At 40.3% G+C, this 27,515-nt stretch overlaps 2 protein-coding genes across 2 annotated transcripts in view; one reads left to right on the top strand and one right to left on the bottom strand.

Moving 5' to 3' along the window:
* Tat (Tyrosine aminotransferase) overlaps positions 1-24,162 on the bottom strand; it is an 80,851-nt gene extending 56,689 nt beyond the window's left edge. Inside the window, exon 1 of the mRNA XM_072299749.1 lies at positions 24,041-24,162. The gene's annotated coding sequence lies outside the window, so the exon portion shown is untranslated. The remainder of the gene's footprint in view (positions 1-24,040) is intronic.
* The window catches only part of LOC109038250 (uncharacterized), a 250,480-nt gene that overhangs the window by 16,273 nt on the left and 206,692 nt on the right, over positions 1-27,515 (top strand). The gene's annotated exons all lie outside the window — the stretch shown is intronic.

The following is a 27,515-nucleotide window of genomic DNA, read 5'->3' as shown; positions in this document are numbered from 1 at the left end:
TCAAAGAAGGAAATCCGGCAACATCAAAATGCGCATACGGCGTTCTTCCCTCGCACGGTCCGGATCCCTCTCGACATTAGCATCTCAATTTACGTCTTGTTACCGATCCCTCGATTATTCGCCTTCGTCGATTCGCGCAGCGTTAATAGGCGCCGGGCCGTGACTGCATCTCGGATGTAATCATTATTTTTAAGAAGGGAACATCTTTGATTAATGGCGCTCGGCGCGACTCCGAGCAGATATAATCCGATGAACGACAGGAGGAAAGAATCCTCGAGGATCCGGAATAAACTTCGGCGTGAAATTGTGTCGGGATGGCTTCGCTTCCTCCGGCGCTAAGTATTATTAATTAGCGTGCTTAACAGGAAGAGATCGTGTGTACCGAAGCGATATTGTCGCGTTGCTAATCTGAAATGTATCGATTTTGTTTTTCGGGTATTTAGCAGTCGTTCAGACCGTGTGCCTTTTTTTTTTTACGGAATCTGAGTCTATGCTTACTTGATGAAGGAAAAACGCCGTATGAGCCATCGGAAATTGCCATGAGGGTTACATTTTGCAATTGAAAACTACTATTTCTGGTTCGTTCATAAAGTCACACTGGAAAAAAAACACATTGGGTCTAGAGTCCAGACTCTTAAAAACATCGACAAGAAAAAATACTCTTGATTCAATCAGATTTAAGCTTAAATCAAGAACCAAGCTTCTTATTTTGAGCGGATTTCCTTTTGATTTAAGCTTAAATCTGATTGAATCAAGAGTCCTTTTTCTTGTCAATGTTTTCAAGAGTCTGGATTCTAGTTCCAATGTGTTTTTTCCAGTGCACCTGCATAAATAGGCGAACTATCGGCCACCTACGTTGTTTAAAAATGAGCTAGGAAGACTTGCAATTGCTTTTTGCAAAATCCAGTCATTTTGATTACCTAATATGAATTTTCCGGATAAACCTTCTGGTTGCCTTTTTTATGAAGGGACGGGATCTATGCTTACATGATAGAGGGAAAACGCGTATGAGCTTTCGGTCATTGCCATGTGGGTTACATATTGCAATTGAAAACTGCTATTTCTGGTTCATAAATAAGGTTACCTATAAAGATAGGCAAACTATCGGCTACATACGTTGTTTAAAAATTTCCCTTGAATACTTGCTATTGCTCTTTGCAAAATGCAGTCCTTTGAAAAATACGAATTTTCCGGATAACCATTCAAATAGTCTTTCTCATTTAGCGGTGGATTTTATTTGCAATTTAATCCAGCTTTTCGAAGAATTTCAGTGAAAAATACCTCCTTTTTTTTAAAAAAAAAAAAAATAAACATTATTTTGGAATGAATGGAGCAGCCTACAAATTGACTACTTTTTGTAATAAAGAACTACTTTTTTCAACTTGTTTTAGAGGACAATTAGACGTATCTATGCCAAAAGGAACTATGTGCATTGAGACATGAGCCCTGTGACCCATCAGAACACATGTATAACAGGGCTCACATCATAATGCACATGGTTCCGTTTGGCAAAAATAGGTCCAAATGTGCACTCTAGACATAATGTGCTATTGGTTCCTTTCTGAACATAAGGGATTTTATAGATGAGGCAAAAATAGTAGTTCCTTAGTGCAAAATGAAGTCTAACAGCAACTGCGTTGCTCCTCAGTACGACAGTGCGGTGTTTCTCTACGGTATGTAAGTCTTTTTCCCTTGCTGTTACCGATTAATACTGTAACATTACACTCGATCGATCACATTTGGTCTGCGATGACGACGTCAGGGACATGTGTTTCGGGGCAATGCGTCATCGATTCGATACGGCGTTTGTGTTCTAGATAGCGAGTCCCATGCCAACTGAAGTGTACTGCCGTGCTGAGTAAGAACACCGTATGAGGATTCGAATGTTGCCAAATTTTCTCTCAGAAAATATGGATTTAATTAGAAGGTCATCAATACTTTTCCTTGAAATTTTCAGACTTTAGATTAAAAGTACGAACGAAATTCTATGAAAAATCAGAAAAGAAATATTTACACATTTCACTGAGAATTCGTTATTTGTTCAGGGAAATTTGGCAACGTCTAATGACTGATACGGCGTTCTTCCTTAGCACGGCAAGGCATCAAGGGGCAGTCGGGTGTAAGGAGGATCGAACTGATTCTGCTTCTCTTTTCCAGCTTCGGCAGCGAATGTAATTTTTCAGAGAACTTTTGGACCGCGTCAAGCAGAAAGGAACCAAGCCACGTCAGCTATTCACTGGAAAAAAAAAACACATTGGATCTAGAGTCCAGACTCTTGAACACATCGACAAGAAAAAATACTCTTGATTCAATCGGATTTAAGCTTAAATCAAGAACCCAGCCTCTTAATTTGAGCGGATTTCCTTTTGATTTAAGCTTAAATCTGATTGAGTCAAGGGTGTTTTTATTGTCAATGTTTTCAAGAGTCTGGACTCTAGATCCAATGTGTTTTTTTCCAGTGTGCCAAATTTAATTGGGCAATTTGATTTTTTACATGAAAACAGTTGTGTGGATTCATGTGCAAATTTTAGTGAATTTTTTGTATGGTACGAAGAAAATACCGTAGGATTTTCAAAGGCATCTGCTCAAACGCTCTCTTGTAAAAAAATGAAAGTGCCCAGTTATTTGGCAATAGCTGATGTGGTTTGGTTCCTTTTCGCTAAACGTGGTCCATTTGGAGGAGTCACCTGCTCGAGAGACGCAGAGTGGAACGCGCTAATAGAAGAGGTCGGACACGGGAATTTTTGGCTAAAATTTCAAATTTTGATGTTTATTTTGTCACAAATTCAGTTTTTAGGGGTGATACTGAGAGAAAATTGTACGAAAAAAAAAACAATAAAATTACAGTAGACTCCGGATCATCCGGATCGATTTTGCAACCATGTTATTACGTACGCATTCCAATAAGTGAGCGGATCCGCGGAGAAGCGGTCGCAAGGCATATTGGCGCCTGCAAAGCTGTAGGAATACTTCACGCATTGCGCCAAACAGTGCGGTCGGCGCGGAACGCATTAGCGCCTACTAGATTGCATAAATACTTCTCGCATTACGCCAGACGCAGTGAAGTCGGTTACTTAGCCTAAAAAGCACATTAGCGGCTACAAGACTGCATGAATACTTCACGCATTGCTCGCTTTAATCGTTGTATTGTAATTTGATGTTTTGATGGCTACCATCCACAATCACCAATGAGTCGTTCAGTTTGGCATTAACCTCTTAAATTCGTGTTGGTATGTACATGATGTATACATAATAAGAATACTGTGGTGTTGGTTGCTGGTGTTTGTGTTTACTATTATTATCCGGATTTCTTTTTTATCCGGATCGGGCCCGGCACCAATTAATCGGGATAATCTAGAGTCTACTGTACCTTTAAACTTCTTTGTTTCATATTCTTAAAAATATAAGCTTTCAAAGTTTTGTGAGTTTGTCCGACTTCTCCTACCGACTCAGTCCAGTGTGAGACGTTAGAATTTAAGAAATTGGCGTGTGGCAATTTAAAAAAAAAACGAAATGCAGACTATGCAAATTGTTCGTTCAGGAGTGTACCAAATGCAAAGGCCCGGATACACGCTCAAATTCCCGTCAATTTCCTATCAAAATGATGACAAAAATGGCGGTCAAATTGTTGCAGGCCGCAAAATTTTGATGGTAGATGGTGCGCACCGGTCACCATTCGATCGTAAATTGATGGAAAGAGCGTGTATCCAGGCCTTATGAATACTCGGGAGGAATCGATTTTTTTACATACGTTTAATTCAGAACAAGCAGTGTTGCCAATTTTTAAGAATCGCCACCGCGTGAATTGCGATATATCGATTGTTTTGCCATTTAAACCTATGCTAAAGAATCGATTATCAAGGTGTTCGCTGCGAGCACCCCGCTTATCAATCCTTTTCCATAGGTTTAAATGGCATAACAATCGATATATCGCGGAGCACGCCACGCCACCGATCGCCACTGAGGTCCACTCCTACGGGAGAGAGGGAACAGAAGCCGCGACATCGGGAACCACGCCGCCGTGTCGTTTTCTGGAGCGGAATCTCCCAGATCTGGGATCCGGGTCGAACTTATTTCCCAAAAGAGTGCTCCCCCCCCCCCCCCCCCCCCCGCTGATAACCCTCCTGGTCCCCCGGACCGCCCTTGATCCTGGCTTCGTTGGCTCATTTGCGATCGCGAGATTTATTGAGTTTAATTTCGACACACAGATTACCGAGGTATTTTCGCCCTTGTATTTCCTCCCGCCCTCCCGTAGTTGCTAAATTAGACGAATTTATGCCCCAAGGAACCAAATCTATAGTCAAAGTGCGAAACCGCGTATCTTCGAATGCAACGTTGTATAATTCCTGTCATACTTGATTTTTCCTTTGGAAAACTAGTCAACGTGATTTTTTGAAAACTTCCTTGATTTTTCTTTCGGGTTAGCAGACATTTTTTTAAAAAATTGTATTCTATTGATATGCTAAATTAGACGAATATAGGCCTCAAGGACCAAATCGATAGTCAAAGTACGAAACCGCGGACTTAGACTGCAACGTCGCATATTTCCTGTCACACTTTATTCTTTCTTTGGAAAACTAGTCAACGCGATTTTTTGAAAACCTCCTTGATTTTTCTTCTAGGTTAGCTGCGGAATACTGTTTCTTGTTCTTTTTAGTTTTTATTCTATTGATTTATTGTAAGCTTCTCCAATATAGGAATATTCAATTTCTTCATAAGAAAGATATATATTGTAAATGAAAGTTAAAATGAGGAGTCTTTGCAGACGACCAATTAGTTTATATCCTCTTTCAGGGCCGGATTTACCTACTTGCCGCCCATGGGCCGCCAGTATTTTGCCACCCCCTTCTCATTCGTTTTGAAACATCAATAAAAACCATCTAATGAACGTGCCAGCGGGGGAGGGGTGCATAAGACGCGTTTACTCGTGTTGAACACATTTTTTGGGAAAGCCCTGGCAACCCTTCTAGCAAAAGTTCACGGAACTTTGCGCGAAATTTAAGTTTCGTGAACCTATCTCTGTGTAGACAAGGCCTTCCATTCCTAAGAAATAAACGAAAAAATTATGAAAGAACAAATATAAATGTGGATTAATGATTTTAACTTCCGCCACCGCGCCGCGCAGACCGCACCGTGTTTGCCGCAATGCGTGAAGTATTCATGCATTCTTGTAGGCGCTATCCGTTTCACGCTGACCGCAATGACCGCACTGTGTTTGATACAATGCTTGAAGTATTCGTGCAATCTTGTAGGCGCTAATATATGTTCAATGCCGATCGCCACGCCGAGGGTTTCTCCTTTTCATCTTAAGTTCTCGTCATCATTTCTTTCTAAGTCGCGCCGTTCCAGGCCAAATTGCGTGTTTGGTTTCCCTCTTAACTCGACTAATTGAGGGTGCTGACTCTTGTATCACTGAAAGACGAAAAAAATTAGATATTACCATACTCTCAGGAAATGAGAGATTTTGTCGCCTTTTCTCGTTAGTAATTCTTTTTTTTCCAAATCCATTTTTTTTATACCTACATTTAAAAAAATTGCAAAATTTGCCGCCTTCTATAGATTTGCCGCCATAGGCCGCGGCCCATGTGGCCACCCCCTCAATCCGGCCCTGTCCTCTTTACAATTATGAAGTAGAATACTAAGTTAAAATTTTAGGGCATTAAGTTGGCTTGTTTTTTTTTCTAAAAATCAAATTAGGAGCTGAAATTTTGAAAATTCGCAATGAACATACGTGGTTTTGCAATTTGGCCATCAAAATGAGCTAAGACTCAAGGAGCAATGGACCTAGGATTTGCGTGCCTCATAGAGCGTTATGTTATTTTATTAAATTTATTAGTAATGGCCTTTTATTTATTTTCATTTAATTTATTTTCAGTGTTATTCATTTAATCATGAGTGCGCCAGCTTTCAAGAGGCCGAGATGGGCATGCTCCCCCGAGAATTCGAATTAGTATCATTGGCCATTCCTGGAAAATCTGCACATGACAACGTGAACCGGCAATACAGTATTAATCGACAAAAACGAAAATATTAGCATTACAAATGTTCATGCCGGAGATAAAAACTGCACAAAGCTTATTTCGCTTTCATTGCGTTTTAATTGGATTTGAGCACACATTTGAAATGTTTCCTTCTTTGCAAATACTGCATTAGTGTTATTCTCTTTTTTCCCTGTTTTGATGAATTTCCACGAGCAGTATTTACTTTATTGCTACCGTTTCACAGTTTTTCCGCTCTCTTCTTATCTCCCTTCCCTTTTAATCTACCCATTAACATTTCCATCTTGCAAAGGCGTTTCTGACTGAAAATTTAGGGGACATAAAATTGACACGACGTGGCGGAGTATAGAAGTTCTGCATACTGCAATTTCGCCTTCAGTTTTTAGGGTAGGAAGAAAAACAACCGCCGTACAGTACATGGAAAGAGAATCTTTTATTAGTTATGAATGGTTTTTCGTCTGGCTTCACTTTAAGTCCACGATCATTGATTCAGCTCTTAATTATACCAATTATACCGCAGAGTGCGCGATATAATGACAAGCGTTGGAAAGTTATCAAAATTGTCAGGTTTGTAACCCGTGTCAACAGACTTAGGTTAAAATGACAGAGTCGATTTTATTCGCTTACAAGACCATAATTTTCATTTGTAATCAGCTAAATAGAACGTGTCTAATCAATGTCTAAGTCCTACTGTGAGCAGTACAAACAAGCAAGAATTCTTCCGCGTGGATTTTTTTCATGGCACTTGTAGCAGGTGATAAGGTGCAAGAGTTGGCAGACCCCCTCTAATCCAAAGTTACAGCCATTTTTGAGCCTCAAACAGCCTTCATGGAATCGAGTGCCTATGAGCTCCTTAAAAGAGTACTCTATAAGTTTCACGTCGAGCAATGTGACGTCAGTAATTCTAATTTTCCTCTCCAACGTGCAGGCTGACTATTGAAATTGATAGATTATCGCAATTTACTTTAGCGATTAACAAACAGGACGAGGACCGACAAAAAAAAAAAAGAAGCTGATCTAACATTCTGGATTGAAAGAAGTGTTCGACAACTCGCGAAACACTGAATTAACCGCTGAAACAGTTACTTTAGCGATGTCAAGATGTAAAACTAACTGCTGTGGCGGTAAATTTAGCGTTTTATGAGTTGTTACACACTTTTTAAGCGATTTTATAAAGGGAGTTTTACCAAAGTTAAGTGCCATGGGGGGTTGTCAGCGGGATTTTATGTGACTAAGGGTTTAAAACAGGGATGTTGTTTGTCGCCAACATTATTTAAAATTTATCTCGAGTGCGTGCTAAAAGAATGGAAAAAGAAATGCTCTGGTATGGGTGTCCCCTTGGGTGATCTCGAAACTCTGTTTACTCTGTGCTTTGCTGATGACCAGGTGGTGGTTGCTCAAGATCAAGATGACGCGGAATACATGATGCGCAAGCTAGTAGAAGAGTATCGGAAGTGGGGTCTGGAAGTCAGCATATCCAAATCTGAGAAGATGACTTTTGGCGGTGATCAGCAAAGCATTGAGTTGGAGGATGGGCAGCAGATCAAAGGCTGCGAGCACTTTAAGTACTTGGGAGTGCGGTTGACCCAGGATGGAAGGACGGATCAAGCTATCAGGGAAAGGAACACCTTAGCAAGGAAGGCTATAGCGATGTTAAATGGAATCCTCTGGGATCAGCGGATTTCCAAAGATAACAAGAGGAGGATATACAACGCTGTAGTCAAAAGTATATTAACATACGGATGTGAAGTTTGGCAGCTGAAGAAACGGACACAGGATATGCTAAGAGCAACGGAGATGGATTTCTGGAGAAGGTCAGCAGGAATTTCTAGGAGAGATCGGGTCCGTAATGATAGAGTGCGTCAGATAATGGAAGTCGAAAATGACATCGTGTTCGACGTCATGACCAAACAACTTGTTTGGCATGGTCATGTCAATAGGATGACGGAAGAGAGGCTGCCAAAAAAGATGCTTGATTGGGTTCCTCCTGGGAGGAGACGTAGGGGACGCCCAGTGAGAGGTTGGCGACAGGGGGTGTTAAATGAGATAAGAGATTGTCAACTCCCTGATGACCTGTGGGAAGACCGAGCTTTGTGGCGATTAGGCGTCGCACAGCGCCAAAGAGCGCTATAAAAGCGACTCATATATATATATGTTACATCAGCATCCTTTTTTTTCGGCGTGGAGCTCTGGAGCAGTCTTATCAATAGTGAGTCCATCCTTTTTCCTCTTAGCCGACCAGCCATTTCAACCAATAGAATCCCTCCATTTTCTATTGTCTTCGTTGTCTACAGCTTTGCCTATCAATTTCCATAACCAGTCAGCAAGCTCGAAATCCGCGGCGATCTTTATCGATCAACTTCTCGCAGCTACGCCCCTTCCCCGTGTTCGCTCAGCCCAAGACTGATGACCCACAGATTAGTGCGTCTAGACTACTCTATTTTCGGTGGTTCCTTCGCACCTTAAGGTGATTCGATGGTTGCCATTTTTTGTGTCAGGGCAACGTGCGATATATCGCATCAGTTCCTTCCATAATTGCAGCCACTCGTCATTTTTCACGAATTTTGAGATCGCCTTTCTTTTGTCACGATACTGAAGAGTTCACTCACCAATTTTGACAAATTCAATTCAATTTGAGGCTTGGTTTTTTTTAGAGAAAAAATATCGCATTCGAGTGCAGTTTCGATATAAGTATCGAATGGGATATTTTTCCTCTAAGAAAACCATGCCTTTATTACATTGAATTTCTTTGTCAAATTTGGTACATCTTCAGTCTCCTAACAACAAAATTGAAATCTCAAAATTCGAAAAAAATGGCAAGTAGCTGAGAAAATGGAACTAATCTATGCGATAGATCGCATGTCGTTTTGACACAAAATATGGCGTCCATCAAGTGGATTGCATATTGCAAAAAGGAACCACTAGCATTGCAATGATGCTAAGATTGTGCAACTTCATATTTTGCAAAAAATTGCGGAAATCGTGAAAAACTATGAAATTTAAATGGTAATTTTTGTCTTAAATTTACAGTTTTTAGCGAGTAAAATAGAAACTATTAATGGATAATCGGGTTTTTCCTCCAAGACAAAAGAAGTTGCACAATCTTAGCAAAATTGCAATGCTAGTGGTTCCTTTTTGCAAAATGCAATCCAAATCACCTTAAAGGATCTTTTTATTTCGCCGAATATTATTTCACCGATCGTGGCAACTGCGCGAGTCTGCGACCCCCTAACTGTTCTAAATTTATTGTCACACGATGTGTTAATATGTTGCATTAGCCTCGATTAATGTAAACGTACCCCTGTTCCCCCGCACCCCTTTCCGAAACACGACCCTCTTAACCGTGCACTCCCCTTCACGTGAGTTGCCGCCACCGCAAAGGAGAGTACCCCGTGCAGCCATACCTTGGCGGCACACTTCCAGAACCGCGGTCGGTGCTGCACCAGCCTCCTCTCGCCTTACACCTTGACTTTATTACCGCTGAGATCGGTGAATTTGGCAATCTCTAACGAACTAAGATTTGTGTGGTGAGATACGAGTAGTTTGCGAACGGGTCGAAATTCATTACAGAGAAATCACTTACGAGCGATGGGCCGTTTTCAGCAGAAAAGAACCAAAGCCACACAAGCTTTTGTCAAATTCAACTGGGCAAATTTATTTTTTCCAAGAGAACGTTTGTACGGATCCCTTTGAAAATTTTGAGGAATTTGCTCTGTACTTTGCAGAAAATGTACAAATTTTTACAAAGTGTCCCTGTGCAATTTTTATCGAAAATTTTTCTGATTTTCGCACGAGATCAGAGAAAAATATCAGTGAAATTTTCAGTCAAAAATTTCTCCTGGTGAAAATTATTTACGTTCCTTCGTGAAGAAAATGACGATTTTAGAATCAACGCTGGTCCTCTTATGGATGAGCTGGAAAGATTAGTCTCTTATTGCAAAATATACTCAATTTTATTCTCAAATTTCTTTGTTCGCGTTGCTTTTCTGCTGTTTACTGGAGCCCTTTATACTGATAGTCAAGACAATATGAATCCATTTCTGATTGGTTCCCGTATTTTAGGCCTCCACAATGTCACAAACGGGAATAAATATTACATTTTCACCGATTGCAAATATTATAATCTGGAGTGAACCGGGGAATAACGGGTTCGACAAGGAACAAACGGAATGAGAGAAGGAACGGAGAAAGGAATTTTAGAATGAGCCGATCAAAGATTACGAAAAACTGCCAATTTGTGTAATCTTTATTCCTGTTTGTGACTCCATGGGGGGGAGGGGGGTGTGTGTGTCTTGACTCTCAGTATAAAGGGACTCTACTGTGCACTGCACGTGACCTATTGTTTCCGTCGAATTTAATTTTTGAAATTTCGTTTTTCAATTTGGCAAAGGGCGCTAAAAAGGCGGACATGTAAAAGCTTCGGTGGGAAGTGGATATCTCAGAGACGGTTATCACGCTGAGGGGGAGTGGTCGCGGCTAGTGTGTGAGGTCTCAAAGGCGGAGCGAGGGGGAGGGGGTGGAAGCAGAGGAGGAGGGGGTGGAAGGAGGTCGGAAAACACTCATTAATTTTAAAGATGACCGCTCGAAACTTCGCGCTCAAATGAACGGACAATCAAACCTGCGGATCCTCAATCCTGGATTAGTTGGCTCCCGCGCCCGCGCCTCCAGCGGTGTCGTTTCCCCCGATTTTATTGCCCGGGGTTTTTCACCCCATTTTTTACCGCCCCTAATTTTTCACCCGAATTTTACAAGAACATCATCACGCGCATTCACGTCTTCCCTCCTGGATGTGCGCTTTTAAAATCTGCTCCATAGCAGGGGCCTCCCAATAATGTGATTCTTTTACGAGAATCCGCAGAATTCTATTTCCCGCTGGTTATTTGGACCACGTTAAGCAAAAAGGAAACAAGCCAAGCTACTGCCGTGCAACGCAAAAACGCCGTAAATGCAATTTTAAATTTTTTGGAAACAATGTATCATAGCCTGAAACTTGCGCACCCTGGGTCGATGTTTTTCCAGAATGCTTTCGCAAATACTATCAAGAACTGAACCTGAACATTTGAGGTGCATGGGTCAAACAGGTTTTATTTTAGAAAGTGTTAAGCTCCAAAAAACGTGGGAAAATCTTGATGGATTTATGGCGTTCTTGCTTAGCATGGCAGAGCAAGCCATGTCAGTTATTGCCAATTGTATCTGTGCGATTCAATTTTTTACGAGAAAACGGCTGTGTGGATTTTTGTGCAAATTTCAGTAAATTTTCTGCATAGTACGAAGCCAATTCCTCAAAATGTTCAAAGGAATCCACTTAAATGTTCTCTTGAAAAAAATGAAATTGCCCGGTTTTTGGCAATAGCTGATGTGGCTTGGTTCTTTGTTGCTAAACGTGGTTCATTTAGCTCATTAAGGTGAAACTCCCGAGCCACATATCTCGTTTTTCAAAAAGCTCACATTTGCAATTTATATTCTATTATCACCGGATAAGTAGCTGATAATGGTTCTGGAAAAGTTAGTATTTTACGATTTCGTTAGCATCCATAGTGATGAAGTATTTTTCCATGCTATATGTTGAAATTGCGAGGGAAATTCATTCAGCTCCGTTCAGATATGTGAAATGGGTAAAACAGGGAAAGATTTCATCAGAACACGACGAAAAAATTTATAACATAAAAAGCTGCAGAAATTCCCCACCCGAAAAAAAGAAAAAAATCGCCCACTTCTTTTAGACTTCTCTCTTCTGACTCCCACTCGAAAGCACTGTAGAGGTTTACTTTCACAGGAGAAGAAATCGCCATGAAAATATTATCGTTCTTACTACTTTAAGATATTTTAGTTATTCGGATGATACAAATATTTTAACTTTGCGGATGTGCGTGAAGTATCTAGACTTTTGAAGGCATTTTTGTGATTTGATATTCTCATTATATTCGTGGTTGGAAAATCATACGACAAAGTGTGACTCAACTAAGTACTGAGCTATTGACTGATTCAACCGCAGACTACCGTTCACGGTCCAATCAACCGTTCAACTGCAGGGATTCTTTACTGAAAAAAAAAAAAAAATCTGATCGCAATGGTGGATCCAAAGTGCTGAAATAATACAAAAGTCGTCAGGATGAGCAGCCCACAGAGAGCTGATGCGAATTGCGAAAGTTAAGATTTAAAAATTGTAGGTTAAGCAAAACTAATGATTTTCAAAATTTTATTTAGGTTTAATAGATTAAAGTTAAATTAAAAAGTCTTAAAACTCATACTTGAATTAAAAATGAAATCATTTCATCAGGTACTTCATTAAAAATTGCGATGAATAATAATTTAAAAATTGCACCTCAATGTTCAACTATTAATGTTTTATGAGAGTTTGTGCTTTTTCAAGTAATAGCGAAGAAATTGGTATACTGTACTTCAATTTTGCTGTTTGCAGAGGATTAATTACTTTGAGCGGCAACTCTGCGCGCCGTGGCGATCATGAGTGCCTCCCCCCTTCTCCTAGGCAGCGGAAACTGGAAGTCATTTTCATCCCCGGCACGGAATTTTGGCTCCTTTCGAGATTATTTTCAACGTTCGACCGTTGCACCGCAACATTGACCCAATTATGTTTGTTTACAACTCGGTCTCCGCACAGCCCAACTTGGACCCAGACTCCTCATCGCTAAACCCACACCAGCGGCGAGGGCTTTCAGAGTTCGTGTCAGCAATTTTCATCGCGAAACCTCTCCACTAATAAGTGTGGCCTTTGCTAAAGTTTAGAAAATTTGAGGCGAGCTCGGGCCGTCTAACCTCGGATGGGTCGTAATGGAGTTCCTTTATGAGCGGAGACAATATACTTCAGAGACCCTGCACTACTGCAGCTATATTCTGTAATGTAAAAGTTATGTTTCGAGGTCAAAGCTCAATGATGATATGACCGGAGCGTTGAGCAATTGCTCAACGCTCCATTGATGATTTTCCTCTCATGATTTTCCAACCACGAATAATGAGAATATCAAATCACAAAAATGCCTTCAAAAGTCTAGATACTTCACGCACATCCGCAAAGTTAAAATATTTGTATCATCGGAAGAATTGAAATATCTTGAAATAATCGGAGCTAAATGTGCCTATCCGACCGCGAATCATGAGAACATCAAATCACAAAAACGCCTTCAAAAGTCGAGATACTCCGCTACATCCGCGAAGTTAAAATATTTGTATCATCCGAAGAATTGAAGTATCCTAAAGTAGCCAAAGCTGTTTGTGACTGTCCAACCGCGAAGAATGAAAACACCAAATCATCAAAATGCCTTCAAAAGTCGAGATACTTCACGCTCATTCGCGGAGTTGAAATGTTTGTGTCATCCAAATAACTAAAATATCTTAAAGTAGCAAGAACGATAATAAATTCATGGCGATTTCTTTTCCTGTGAAAGTAAACCTCTTCAAGTCACATAAAGTTTGAGCGGAGCAAAATAAGTTTGAAGTTTTAATTCTGAGTTGGACTCAATGTTAAGGTCAAAGTTTAACGACTGTTTTCGCCCTCTAATGTATATGATCTCGATCTTGAATTTTTAACGGGGGATTCAGCACTAGTTGAATCCTAACCTTTTTCAAACTTAATGTGACCCAGTGCGTCTTTATTAGGCTCTATCAATCAGATTCGAAAATGGAACCGAAGTTACAAGGCCTTGCTTGTGGCTAAGTACATAATTCTTAGCGCTGGCTTCAAACGAACTTTTAAAGGTAGTATACGGTGAATAGGGTTTCACGGTATGAAAGGGAGAGAGAACCAGTGTTTTTTATGCTTTAAAATATCCTAGAGTTCCGAGAATTCCCCTTCATCTTAAGACTTCGATATTCTTGAGGCCATGAGTGAATTCAGTGCCACAATTTATGGGATAAACCGTTATCTATTAATGTCGGTTCATAACCGTTACCGAAATTCAGAAAAACGATGATTAGTTTAAACATTTGGAGAGGGATGCGCTCAAAGCAGCGAGTCAATTATGAACGTCGGACATTAATCTACAGGCTTGGAAAGCTTGTATCTTGGTTAGTACAGACTGTAGAAGTTTTAATGCGGTTTCATTAATTGTTTCATACAATTTTCTTCTAGAAGCACTCCTTAAAGTTCAAATTTTCAAAGTTTCAAAAGTTAAAGATATCAACATTCGCAATAATGATAAAGAATTTCATGTTCCACCTGCTGTGTTTTGTTCCATCGTATAGGGCGAAGCTTTGACTGGGGCCGCTTCGAAACAAATTACGAAGGGAAAAATTTCTTACTTTGATCGATGTGACTCTCTCTTGCCAGTTTAGCTTCGGTACACCCTGTATGTAATCAGTAGCGATTTTCCAAGTAGGCAATACTGTTTTTATTCAATTTAAATCCATTACAAATATCGATTTTCGAGCGAGCAAAGCTGCCACACCAACGATCGATTGTTTTACATACATTCAGATGGAGAAGAAAACTGTGTTGCCAACTTGCAAGAACAGCGCCTGAGCTACGAGCGATGAAGAACGGGACGTTACCACGCTACTTTCCCAGCGTTTTTCCAGTTAGAGGAGTCTCAGTCATCGTGTCACAAATCGAAATGCACCCCGTCCCGCCCCCCTTCTTTGACTCGGAGAGTTTCGATGCAATTAGTTAATTGATCTAAGATATATCCAATTCCTGGCCTGGGCCGTATCTCAGTTTCTTCCTCTTGATTTAAGTTATCTTATGAGATTCTACACTTTTCTCGTGTCCTTTTCATATAATTGATGGGGACGTTGCAAAACCACACGTTTTTGTTTGTGACGTTGCAGATTTCCTGCCACATCATCGTGGTTTCACCATAATGGCAGTGAAGTACTGAATTAGTCAAATCGCTATATCCTCTCATTTTCCACCGATATTTGTTAAAATAAAACTTATATTACAACGTGGAATTGTTGCCTCTTCAGTACAGATGACATGGATGAAATTCAATTCTTTGATTATGAAGATTCGACAGTCCTATTGTTTCCGTATGCGAGGAGAAGAGAGGCATTTGGCGGAAGTCGTTGAAACCCATGCTGGCTTTCGATTGGTGCCGGATGACATCATATTGTTCAGCCCGAAAGCGGGGCATCTTAAATTCATGAACCGAATTATTCAAAGCGCGATATATCGGTTATTATTAAACGCAGAAAGTTGCTGTTTGGACGGAGCTCAATATTTTAAGCTAATCTACAAGAATCAAGCATTAAAACACGGCTTCCAGGACTTTATGTCCACCTACCTTTCGTCCATTAAATAAATGTCCACCGCTATTTATGTCCACTAAACGTTTAGTCCAGTCTTTATTAAGTCCACATGATTTAATGTCCAACCATGAATATGTCCAAAATTGTCCAAATTGTGGACATGTTATGTCCACATTTTTTTCTTCTCATTTAAATGACAGGAACCACCTCAAAAATAAATGCATACTACTACTAGTTAGTTAGTTAGTTAGTATATTTTAAGACGTTCAACGTCACAGGCTATTAACGTCTTTACAGAGAATTTTGAAAATGGGAGTATATACGAAAATTTAGATTTTTAAATTAAGAGAGGTGAAGAGTTCCTTCATTCTTAAAAACATTTCATTCATGAATCAAGTCATGAAAGAGAACAGACTCTAAGAGCAGATAAAAACATATGTTCATGTGTACACTGTACGGATATGATAAGATGAAAACCAAAGCGGGAGCCTAGGAAACGCTCCAATGCCAAATTAAACATTTTTCAGTAACAGATGCAGTCAAAATTGAAAGTCCTCTTTAACTAGTTATTTCGTGCGCCTTCAATCTTGTAGGATACTGTGCAAAGCCTCTGACGCGAAATAGTTGCTTAAAACGTTGCGGCGCGGCAGGCAACCAGCGTGATACGCGCATAGGCGCCTACAAACCTAACGGGATACTTCACGCGTCGCGCAATGCGTGAAGTATCCCGTTAGGTTTGTAGGCGCCAGTGCGCGTTCTGCGCTGCTATCACGCCGCTTCGCTCTGTGTTAGGCTCTAATATTTAAACTCGCGGAGTCAGCGTTTTTCAACTCATGATTTTGAAATGTTTGCCCTCTCTGCATTGATTATTCCCTTTTAAACTGATGCAAAAGAAATATGTACTACTGGAAAATATAATGTGTTTTTTGTAAATATATGACGCTTGAATTTAATTTTAGTGGACTTAACTTAGTGGACGTTTAAGTAATGGACTTAACAATAGCGTGGGCTTTAGAACTGTGGACGTAAAAATTGTGGACGACAAGTCTGTGGACGTAAAAAAAGTGGACAAAAAGTCCGTGTACCAAAACACGATTATGTGACCTGCGTTAATGACGATTTTGTGACCTTGCTTTCGTCAGTCCGGGAAACACACATTTGCACTGGTTACTCATCGGGTAATTCGGATGAAAGGAAGGTGGAAGAAACCAAGGGTGTCACTACCGCGGTACTCGCGGTACTGGTTACTCATCGTGTAAATCGGATGAAAGGAAGGTGGAAGAAACCAAGGGTGCCACTACCGCGGTGGATGACGTCATAAACCGAATAAGCCCAATATCTCTGTTTATATTGAACGTAGGAAGGGTTGATGGTCAGTTGCACAAATTTTGTGCAAATGACCAAAAAAAGTGGGCATTTGCACGAAAAAAAGGAATGGTCATTGCACAAATTGCACGACGCGGCAACGCAGCGTGTTAGATGATTGAAAAATACCAACTTTTTTAAGTTTTTTGTGGTAGATTTTCAACTTCATGTAGGTCTCCGCTTGGAGTTCAACTAGGTTTCGGAAGTAAACAGAGGGCCTGAGGTAAAAAGTACCTTGAAGTGCTTGTGAAATATTTCAGCACCATTTGATGTTCGTGCGTTGTGTCATCGTCTACCGTTCAGCAGCCCAAAGGTGGGAGGGAAAGGTCCATCAAGCTTTGACCGCGCACATGTTCGCACAACACACTCTAGGATTTATTACCATCTTTATATTTCTTGGAAACGTACACATGGTTTTCGGTATCACGCTTCCTTGTTTAAGTAGTTTCTGAAGTACGAAAAGCCATGTTACGCGGCCAGTGGATGACTGAAAGGATACTGAATAAGAGCGCTACTAGTCGGACGCAACGTTTTCATAATTGTCGATTAAGCGTTGCTATTTTCTACCAAAAATAAATAATTATGAATATTTGTGCAAATGTCAATATTTTAAAGAAAACAATAATTTGTGCAAATGACCTGCAACGCGTAGAAAGTTGCTGTTTGGACGGAGCTCAATATTTTTAGCTAATCTACACGAATCAAGCATTAAATCACGATTCCGTGACCAGCACAACTGACCCATCAAGCGGTTCGTGTTGCATCCCTTCGAAGACCGAGGGATGAATCGTTAGGAATTAGAGAAATGTTTCTCATTCACTCGGCGGGGCGCGGGGTCGTTTTATTCGAGCGAGCGCGACAAGGTGGTTAAACGCTGACGGCTCGGAGCTGCATTTGCATGGTATTTGAGACCTCGTCTAAGTGCAAGCTCGAGTCTTGCGGTTTCGTTGATAAAGGGCCTTTGAGTAATCGCCTCAATTTGTCCGGAGCTTTCGCGGATCTCCGTTTCACGCTGACCGGCTCTCCGATGACGTATACTTTATTTTTCCTCCTCTTCCCTCGTCGCTGGAGCACCCGACATATTTCAATGCCTTTTCCCGGAATTCTCTTTCGATTCCACTCGGAACCCTCGATGTTTCAGCTCGCCACACAGTGGAATGAGTCAATTAGAGAGTCGGACATGACATTTTTGACTAAAACTGCAAATTTTGATATTTATTTCGTCGCATTTTACACATTTTAAATACCAAGGGGTGCCCGGCGAAGAAATTCTACGGCGAGGAAACCAATGACACCACTTTTAAAACGTCAAAATTTTGTATAAACGGAATTATAAGCTTTTGAAGTTTCCAAATTTTGTCTGACCTCTCCTATGACTCGGTCTACTGTGCGGTGCGCCACCCCGGAACAAATGGACAGAGTCGGTCAAAGAGGTAACGATTCTCATCCGAACCTTACTAAAAACCATCATGCTGGTAACATGTTGAGGTCATGTTGTTGCCAACAGGGTACGATGTTGACGTTGAAATTAAATCAACATCGATGAAAAATCAAATAATGTAGGCATTAAAAATTATGTCTATCATGCTCGGTATCATAATTGGCCACCGTCAGGCAATATGACCAACTGGTGCAATGTTGGAACCAGGTTAATGTTATGTTGATACTATGTTGGCGTCAGCGTGGTACCATGTTTTACTCACTAACAGGGTTGTTTTTAGCGAAGAGAAAAAGGTGTTTGATGTTTTAAGTGTCTATAACATTCAACATTTGAAGTATTTTTCTCGACGTCTTTTCGGATTAAAAACTTTCTCGAATTTTACGTAAAAAAAAATATTCAAGTCGCAAATTCCTAACACATGTAAGAGCTCCATTGCAAAATGTAGTCCAAATAATAGGAAGCAAAAACAATTAGACTTTTTGACAGTGGCCTTCTTTGCATCGGACCAAAAGACCTGAAACCATTTCGACACAGCAAGCTTTCACTCGCTGAGCGGCAACAAAGCAGCAGGCAAACCCCGACCGACAATGAGATAAATGAGATAGAATCTGAAATAAGTCTGTTCTTTCAGATGGGACAGCCGGACAAATAAAAGGCGGAGAAGAGACGGAATAGGTAAAAGTAAACAAAAACCAAAACAGCAGGAATGGATAACTGATGTACATTGATGCCAAGATGAATCTTCACCCTGCACTACTTGTTCGATTTTTCATCAGCGGCTCGATCGTTGAATCGATAACGAAGGACCTTGATCGATAAAAAGCATTGCTAAGATAGGGATTCATCGATGAAGATCATTCAATGACGATTGAACAATCGATATACAGAAGCTCGATTGATGAATCGATATCGAATGACCTTAATCGATAAAAAGCATTGCTGAGATAGGGATTCATCGATGAGGATCATTCAATGACGATTGAACAATCGATATACAGAGGCTCGATTGATGAATCGATATCGAATGACCTTAATCGATAAAAAGCATTGCTGAGATAGGGATTTATCGATCAGGATCATTCAATGACGAATCAAAAATCAACGTGCAGCGGCTCGATTGATGAATCGATATCGAATGACCTAAATCGATAAAAAGCATTCCTGAGGTCAGGGCCGGATTAAGGGGGTGGCCACATGGCGGCAAATTTTGCAATTTTTTTAAATGTAGGTATAAAAAAATCGGATTCAGAAAAAAAATTATCAATGAGAAAAGGGGACAAAATCTCTCTCCTGAGAGTAGAGTAATTTCTAATTTTGTCGGTTTTCGGCGATACAAGAAATAGCATCTTTAATTAGTAGAGTGAAGAGAGGAACTAAACACGCAATTTGGCCTGGAGCTCAACGCAGAGAGGAATGATGACGAGGACTTGAGATGAGAAAGACAAGCCCTCGGCGCGGCGATCGGCATGTAACACATTTTAGCGCCTACAAGACTGCATGAATACTTCACGTATTGCGCCAAACACAGTAAGGTCAGGAGCGGTTGACGTGAAACGTATAGCGCCTACAAGACTGTAGGAATACTTCACGCATCACAGCGCGTACCATCCGTACTAATCACAGTGCGATCAGCGCGGCGCAGCGGCGGCGGAATTTAGAATTATTAAACCACATATATGTTTGTTCTTTCATAATTTGTTGGTTCATTTCTTATAAATGGAGGACCTTGTTCACATAGAGATAGGTTTACGGAACTTAACTTTCGCGCAAAGTTCCGTGAAATTTTACTAGTAGTGTTGACAGGGCTTTTGCAAAAAATGTATCCAACACGAGTAGGTAAACGTGTTTTATGCACTCCTCTCCCTCCGGCACGTTCACTTGATGTTGCTTTAATTTCTAATTTTTTCTCTCTTTTTTTTCCCTAAAAATCAGATTGCATCTCATACTAACGACGAATGCTTTTAAACTTGTACATAAAAAATCCCACACTTTAAAAAGCGGTCGCGATGGAGAATTTGCAGGTGTCTATTTGATGAATTCAATTTCTGATACTCCTTTCCATTTTCAAAAGTACTAGGTGATTGGACCTGGGAATATTCTTGGTCACTAAATTAAACAATTAATGGAAAAGATATGACTAAAAATCTAGTTTTCTGGAAATCGTTTGTTAAAATAAAACCTCGCCTGTTGGCGACTCAAGGGCTTACATTTTCTGGGCTTACATTTTTCTTCATTTTCAGGGCAGCATTTTTTTTTTCATAAAATCATTTTCCTTATTTTTTTAATATTTTTATTTAAAAAATGCTAAATACTCAGATTAATAAGCACTCTCAGACGAAGGAATAACGAGATTTTTCAAATCGAGGAATCAAAGATAGGAAAAATCAAAGGAGAGTTCTTGCGAAATTACGTAGACCGCAGTTTTTCGAGGAGAAAGTTAAGTATGAAAGGAAGTCTGCATCGTCGCTAACGGAGATACGTGATTCCGCACTTTGGACAACGACATAATTTAATTTCATTACTGCACTCGACAACAACAATAGATATATTCCGGGGAACACCCTTTATCTTGATAAATAAATCCGCGATACGTTTTTGGATTTGCGGACTCGGCGTTGCCTCAACAATAGACTCAATTACATGGGTCTGATTTTTTTATGGTTCCACACTTGGGAAGATTTATCCTGGAGTGGAAAAGTGAATGAAACGTTGGCCCGGAGCTAGCTCTGAAAGAATAAAGTTCACAAGGATGCATGGAGAAGCTTTGAATGCCTCGAGCGAGAGATATGTTACTCACCTCCTTCGAGCAGTTAAACCCTCGCGTCGCGTCGCGTTTGAGGATTGAATTATCAACTTTTCAGAGCTTTCCTCCACCTCCGCCGAGAATCCTCAGTTGTCATGTTGACGCTCCAAGTTCCAACTTCAAAAACGCGTATCTGCGATTTTTATTTCGAAAATATCGCGATAAATTGCCGGGCGATAAAATCGCGATTTTATTCCGATAAGATCGAGGATAATCGCTCAAATGTTGATGATCCTAGCGATTTTATCGCCGATAAAATTGCAATATATCCCGATTTTTCCGCTGAAAAATGCTCTTTCTTTAAAAAAAATAACATACTAGTGGAGATTAGCTATGTCGCATTTCAGGATACACGCCCCTTTTGAATTCTAGACACTATAATTTGCATTTCTAAATTTTGGTTATTGATATACTGCATGAAGTAGCCTGCAAATCTGTAAGCAGATGAAAATAAATGCGCAACTTCGCCTTTCAGATAAAGTGATCAAAGAACTCAAAGATTTAAGATGTAATTGAAACATTTCGAAACGTTCTGGTTATTTTTAATTTTATTTATCCTCTATTTTTTTGCAGATCCCCAAATTAAGCTGTAATTTTATTATGTGTCTTGGCTGATAAGTTGTTCTTCAAATATCTAAGATTTACTAATCTCTAAGAATGCAAAATTTTTTGGATTAGTAATCAAAATTGTCGATGACCAGACAGACCTGCTAGAGGATTAGTACCCGAAACCATTGCGGGGATTGATCCAGTGGCGTGGCGTGCTTTGCGATATATCGATTGATCGGCCATTTAAACCTATGGAAAAGGATCGATAAACAGGGTGTTCGCAGCGAACACCTTAATAATCGATTATTTACCACAGCTTCAAATGGGGACATATCGATAGATCGCAAAACACGCCACGCCACTGGATTGATCCACTAATTAGAGTGAAAAAGCAATGGCTGCTTCGATTCGAGTTCAAACGGAATCAGGAGTTGGCACCATGAAACGAAATTTTCCCTCTTTTTTATCCGACAATCCTCACGAAAGCTCTCCTTTCCTCCTGTTATTTATTAATTGGAAATCTTTGACTTATCGGTAGTGCCGGAAGGGAACCCTCTTGGATTCAGCACGGTGAATTTCACATTTTGATAAAAGTAAAGTTTCGTTGGACTGGGCGTGACTTTAATTAAATAAAAGGAAACAGCGATTTCGTCAAAGCTTCGGTTCTTGAACTTTCCTCTTTCTTTCGTTCGTCTCAGCAACTCAACCGGAAGACGCCCTGACGATTCCTCAGGAAATTGGAAATGCGCGGGAAGAGAACTGTGAGTCGATAAATGAATAAGTGCCTACTACATTGTTAGAGCCACTAAAGCATAGCGAAGTTCGGATCTTCTTTTTCTTTCGTTTTTATTTTGTATAAATTTAATTGCCTGGAAACGTCTGGGACCGATAGGCTGGTAAAAGGGAAGTTTGTATTTTTCCACGTAAATGTGAGAAAAAAGCACATTGAAAAAAATGACCGCTAGTGTGAAGTGAGAAAAGTTGAACGTTTGTTTCTCTGTGCGGCCCTTGAATCCTTTGCGAGGGGAAATATCTCGTTGCCATGGCTGAAACTAGCTTCTGAATTAATGATTTGAAAGGCTGTGTTTTACCGACCGAATTAAATCTCTGACCCAAATATTTGGTCTGACTTGTGCTATAATTTTATTTTTCACATGCAAGAACCAATTTATTTGTATTTCAGTGTACAGTTTTCTACCTCTGTAATCGCGAGAAACTATACTAAAATTTAAAAACGAAATTATTTAAAAGTCTTTACGTCGTGGGTTAACAACAATGCGATATGGCTTCGCGCAAGCTTTCTTTTAGTTATTTTTCAGTATCTTCATAAAAAGTCGAGTAAAAAAATAGCTGCAGTAACTGAAGACACTCTAAAGTCATAATTTCCTGTAAAAACATTGAAGAAAAAAATCTCCAAGAGCCATCCTTGTGTACAGATATTAGGTGATTATGATAATGCTCAAAATTAAGAGGGGAATTCATTCACTGCGTTTCTCCAGGCTTTAATACCTAACCCACTCAATCTTGACTGCACAGAAAACTTATAATTTCAGAAAAAAGCGCCTCCAATGCACAGCTCTGCGAATTACACCCTTGAATACTGCGAAACTGAAAACACAGTCTCTTTTCAGTATGGAATTATAGGGAAATAAGAAAGACTTTGATCGGCGTCTCATTTTTAAAGAAATCGGTCGGTGTAAAAACCAAAAATTTCGATTTATCTGATGAGCAACAGAATACAGGCATTCTTACAGGGTTCAAGACTCACCCAAAAAATAAGATTTAAGTACCTTCAACATCTACCTCTACTGATTCATTTTTAAATGAAGGGTGAAGGGGCGGAAGACGGAGGGTTTCGAATATAAACGTGCGCAATGTTGACAGAAAGTGCGAAAGCCTCTCCAAATTAATAATAATTGATGATGAGTTCGAGGGGTTTTTAATTACGTCTGTCAACTGAGAGCACATTCTTCTTGCAGACGCCATTTTATGACGTCATTTAGATTAGTCGCGCTTAGTCCACCCAGATGGGCACGTATCTGTGTTCCGTTGAATAGATCGTATTCGATAGTGCTTTGATGTATCGTTTGGTTAAAAACAGTAAAACATAACCGCCTACAAAAATATCAGAAGTTAAGTTAAAAAAAGCTGGAAAAGAGGACATTCCTAATAATTCCACGTTTCATTGCCATAAGTACTCGTAAGAAGCAAAAATCATCAATAAAACCCCGTTCCAAAATATTACTCGATTGACTTTTAAGGCCCTTTTGTTACTTTTTCCCATATCGGAGCAAAATTGTAAAAAAACACTGCGAAATCAGCTCTTTAAGCACTCTCGAATGATGCAATAAAAAATCTACATTCTCCACTGTACTCGCAAATTTTGCGATCGACGATCTAGGTAAAATCTCGACCCCGGTGGGATCAACAACTAAAGGAGGTGAGCGAAAATCGGAAAATACCACCGCGGGAAAGGTTTGTTTTGAGTAAAAAAACCGGATCAAAGGTTTACGAGGTCCCTCTTTCAAGCGGAGAGTATTCACAAATGGACGCATTTTACGCTAAAAGAACTAAGTCGCACGCAAAACCTATGCACATAGTTCCTTTTAGCATAAATACGTCCGAATGAAAGCATTTTGTGCTCCCTCTCAGGAGCAATTTAAACTGCACGCACCTTACCTGCTTCAATGAAAGAAAGCACTTCCGCGTAGAAAACTCAATTTCACTAATCTCGACTTAACTCGCTTACGAAGCGTCTCCGGAGGACTTCTTGCAGAAGAAAGATAGATTATTTCCCGCGAGTCTACTCGGGTTACGTAAGAGTTGATGCATTTTTCGCTTATTTTCCGGTTATTTTATCGGGTATTATTTGAGGGCAATTGAACGGCCGTGCTCCGAAACGTGTCTCGATTTACGTAGAACTGTTGAATGAATAATAGTTTTCGCTGCCTTTCGAGTGATTTATTCAGGTATTCATCTTTGAATTTTATTAAGTATTGTGCTGGACTTGATTTTCATGAGCGACGAGGACCAGGAGTTAATTGAGGGGCTTGGAGGACAAGACGCATAAGTGCAGTTTTTGAAAAAAATTGAGGTATTAATGATTTCAAGTGAGACTAGTTTGAATGCATGTTCTGTGAAAAATACGCTCCCGAATTCTAATTTTTAAGCACCAATAATTCAGTTTGAACCTTCATTCCGTCATAAGGAGCCATGTAATTTTGAAACTTCAAACACGTATTTCTTGAAATAGCAACAACTGCACTTATGTGCCTTGTCTGCCAAGCCACTCAATTGTCCCTCTTTCAGGTACCAAGAATATATGAACTGCAATTTACAATAAGGAACTACAAATTCGGGCTTATTTTGGAAACAACGGAGAAGCCATTCGTTTCCTTATGTAGATTAGTGTTTTTATGGATGAGTCAGCAATTATAATCCCTCATTGCAAAATGTGGTCCATATAATATGTTATTAACTAATCGTCAAATCAGACATTTCGTCAAATACCTGATCAATAGTCAAATTTTTAGTATGTGTGCCGAATTTTGAATTTTTTTTTTTTTTTGTAAATTTCCCAATAGTTCCTCGGTCCATTCCAGATTATAAACTTTGCAATGGAGATGTTGCATGTGTGAAGAATTTGCGATTTGACTGTTGATTCTTACGTAAAAGTTCGCGAGAAACACGATGTGCCACTGGCTTTCTCTGAAATCAACTCCCAAGTTCAAAAAAAACTCTCAAGTTGTGGCCAAAATGTAGGGGATATCCCACCCTATACCCTGAGAGTCCACCTCTACATCAAGACAAATTCTCCATGCAAAGATATGGAGTAAATACATTGACAGGGCTGCCACTTTATTTGGGAACTCCAAAATTGAAAACACGGCAACCCTGATAATGTATTTGCTCCCTATCTTTGCATGGAGAGTTTGTCTTGATGTAGAGGTGGACTCTCAGGATAGCGTGGGATATACCCTCCATTTTGGCCTCAACTTGAGAGCTATTTTAAAGCTTGGGAGTTGCTTTCAGAGAAAACCAGTGGCACCATCGTGTTTCTTGCGAACTTTCACATAAGAATCAACAGTCAAATCGCAAATTCCTCACACATGCAACATCTAAATTGGGGAAAATGTAATCTTTATTTCCGTTTGTGCCACTGTGAAGGCCTAGAATACGGGAACCAATCAGAAATTGATTCACATTGTCTTGACTCTCAGTATAAAGGGACTCTACGCCACTGATGTGCGACGGGGACGATTTCCCAATCTCCGCGACTTCTTGCGCAACGGGAGCGGCAAGTGACTTGGCTCCAGAGGCCTGGGATTAGTTAGATTATTTTGTACTAAGTCAACTACGAGCCGGCGAGGATTGAATTAATTGCAGCGGATCATTAGACCATTTATCTAGGAGGCCGCCCGGCTCGGCCGGGCCGAAAAAAGGGGCGTTGAAGGCTGTGAGAAATCTTCATTTTAATTCGCCCCAGTGCGTTATCCGTCCGGCAGTCCTTAGTTTCTGTCACATCGTCGCTCCTCCGTAGGGGCGTATCTCTATATCCACATGAACCTTAGAAAGCATGAAGTTATACGGGGAGCAGGGCTCATGCAGAGATCGAGATAGGGCCGTACGCCATGTTTGAGGAGCGACGACATGCTCACACGTGTGTCTTCGAGCGGGTCGCTTTCATCTGTTCGGATGCTCGATCGTTGAGAAACTATTCGATGTGCGCGAATTTGGAGCTTTGAGCATTGTGCCCGTTCGCTATTTGAAGCGCCTAGTTGCAATATCGGCGATCTTTATCCTGCCGTGCTAAGGAAAACGTCGTATGAACATTCGAGAGTTGCCAAATTTCCCCCGATAATACATGATGTTTTTTTAAGGAAAGTTATGCGTTTTTTTGCTTGACATTTTCAGATATTTTAGATTAAATTGCAAAGAAAATTGTCTGACAAATTCGAAAAAACCTTTTCTCAGAAAAATTAGGTTTCATTGAGGGAAATATGGCAACGTCCGAAGGCTCATGCGGCGTTCTTCCTTATGACGGCAGTACTGCCCTGTAAAGAAATGATGCGATTATTATTGCTTAACGTCGAAAGATCAAGCGAGCTTTCATGTTCATGTTTTTTGTGTGAACGCACTTATAAAGCTGCTAGGCGTTTTGGTTGGCTCTCGAATATCAATGATCACATAAAAATCAATATGATTGCATACTTTTTATACCGGGCAATGGAGATTGCCACTTATGTAACCAAGCGCCCTATTTGTTTTTATGCATTCTTATATCTTGACATATTTGCGGCTTTTTAGAGAAAAAGGGCCTTGTTTGGACAACATTTAGAAATGAGGAGCTACAATTTTTAGCTCAATCTAGAAACAACGTATCGACGGTGAAAGTCGGCAATCACATAACTCGTTTGCGGTGTCTGAAAATCTCCGCCTCTACGTCATTTTTTTAAAGGAGAGCAAATTGACATTATTTCTTGAAGTTTTTGCAGAATTTTCTTCGCATTGAGAAGAAAAATCATGACAGTTTTAAAGAATTGCCGTTGAGTAGTTTTCCATTTAAAAAATAAAGTATGACAGGAAGTCTGCGACGTCGCAAACCGAGTTATGTGATTGCCGACTTGCACCGTCGGTATGTACTATTAGTTTTCCTATGCATATGCATGAGCGTTTTTACAGATGAGCCAGCAGTCCTTTTTTAAATATAAAACTACCATTTCTTGTGTCCGAACTTCGAATAATGCCCCCCTCCTCCCCCCCGCAGGGACATATATTCCCGCCTCGTGTGGACAAATCCCCATCGCCGGACATATCATCCCTCTCATGGCCGAAATCCCGGGAGATTTTTCCCGAAAATAAAATCCACGCAAGGATCTTTCCTGACAAAGTAAGAAGTTTGACAAGGATGAACGCAGCACGATGTTCGGGAAACATCCGGGGGGAAATATGCTTGTCCTGGAGCGACCATTTCTGACCAATCCATACGGAAGTACACATCTGCAAAGGAAAACTAATGACCCATCTAGTACTTGCAAAATGAGCCAGAAAGCGCCTCTCGCAAATTTTTCAGATGGTTAAAGCTACTTTACAAATCACTAAATCTGATCAAGTCCTTTCATACTGAGATTCCGTCTTTTCGAATGGAGTCAGG

This window comes from Bemisia tabaci, chromosome 4 (assembly GCF_918797505.1).
Source record: "Bemisia tabaci chromosome 4, PGI_BMITA_v3".
Lineage (NCBI taxonomy): Eukaryota > Metazoa > Arthropoda > Insecta > Hemiptera > Aleyrodidae > Bemisia > Bemisia tabaci.
This window is presented reverse-complemented; position numbering and strand designations above follow the sequence as displayed.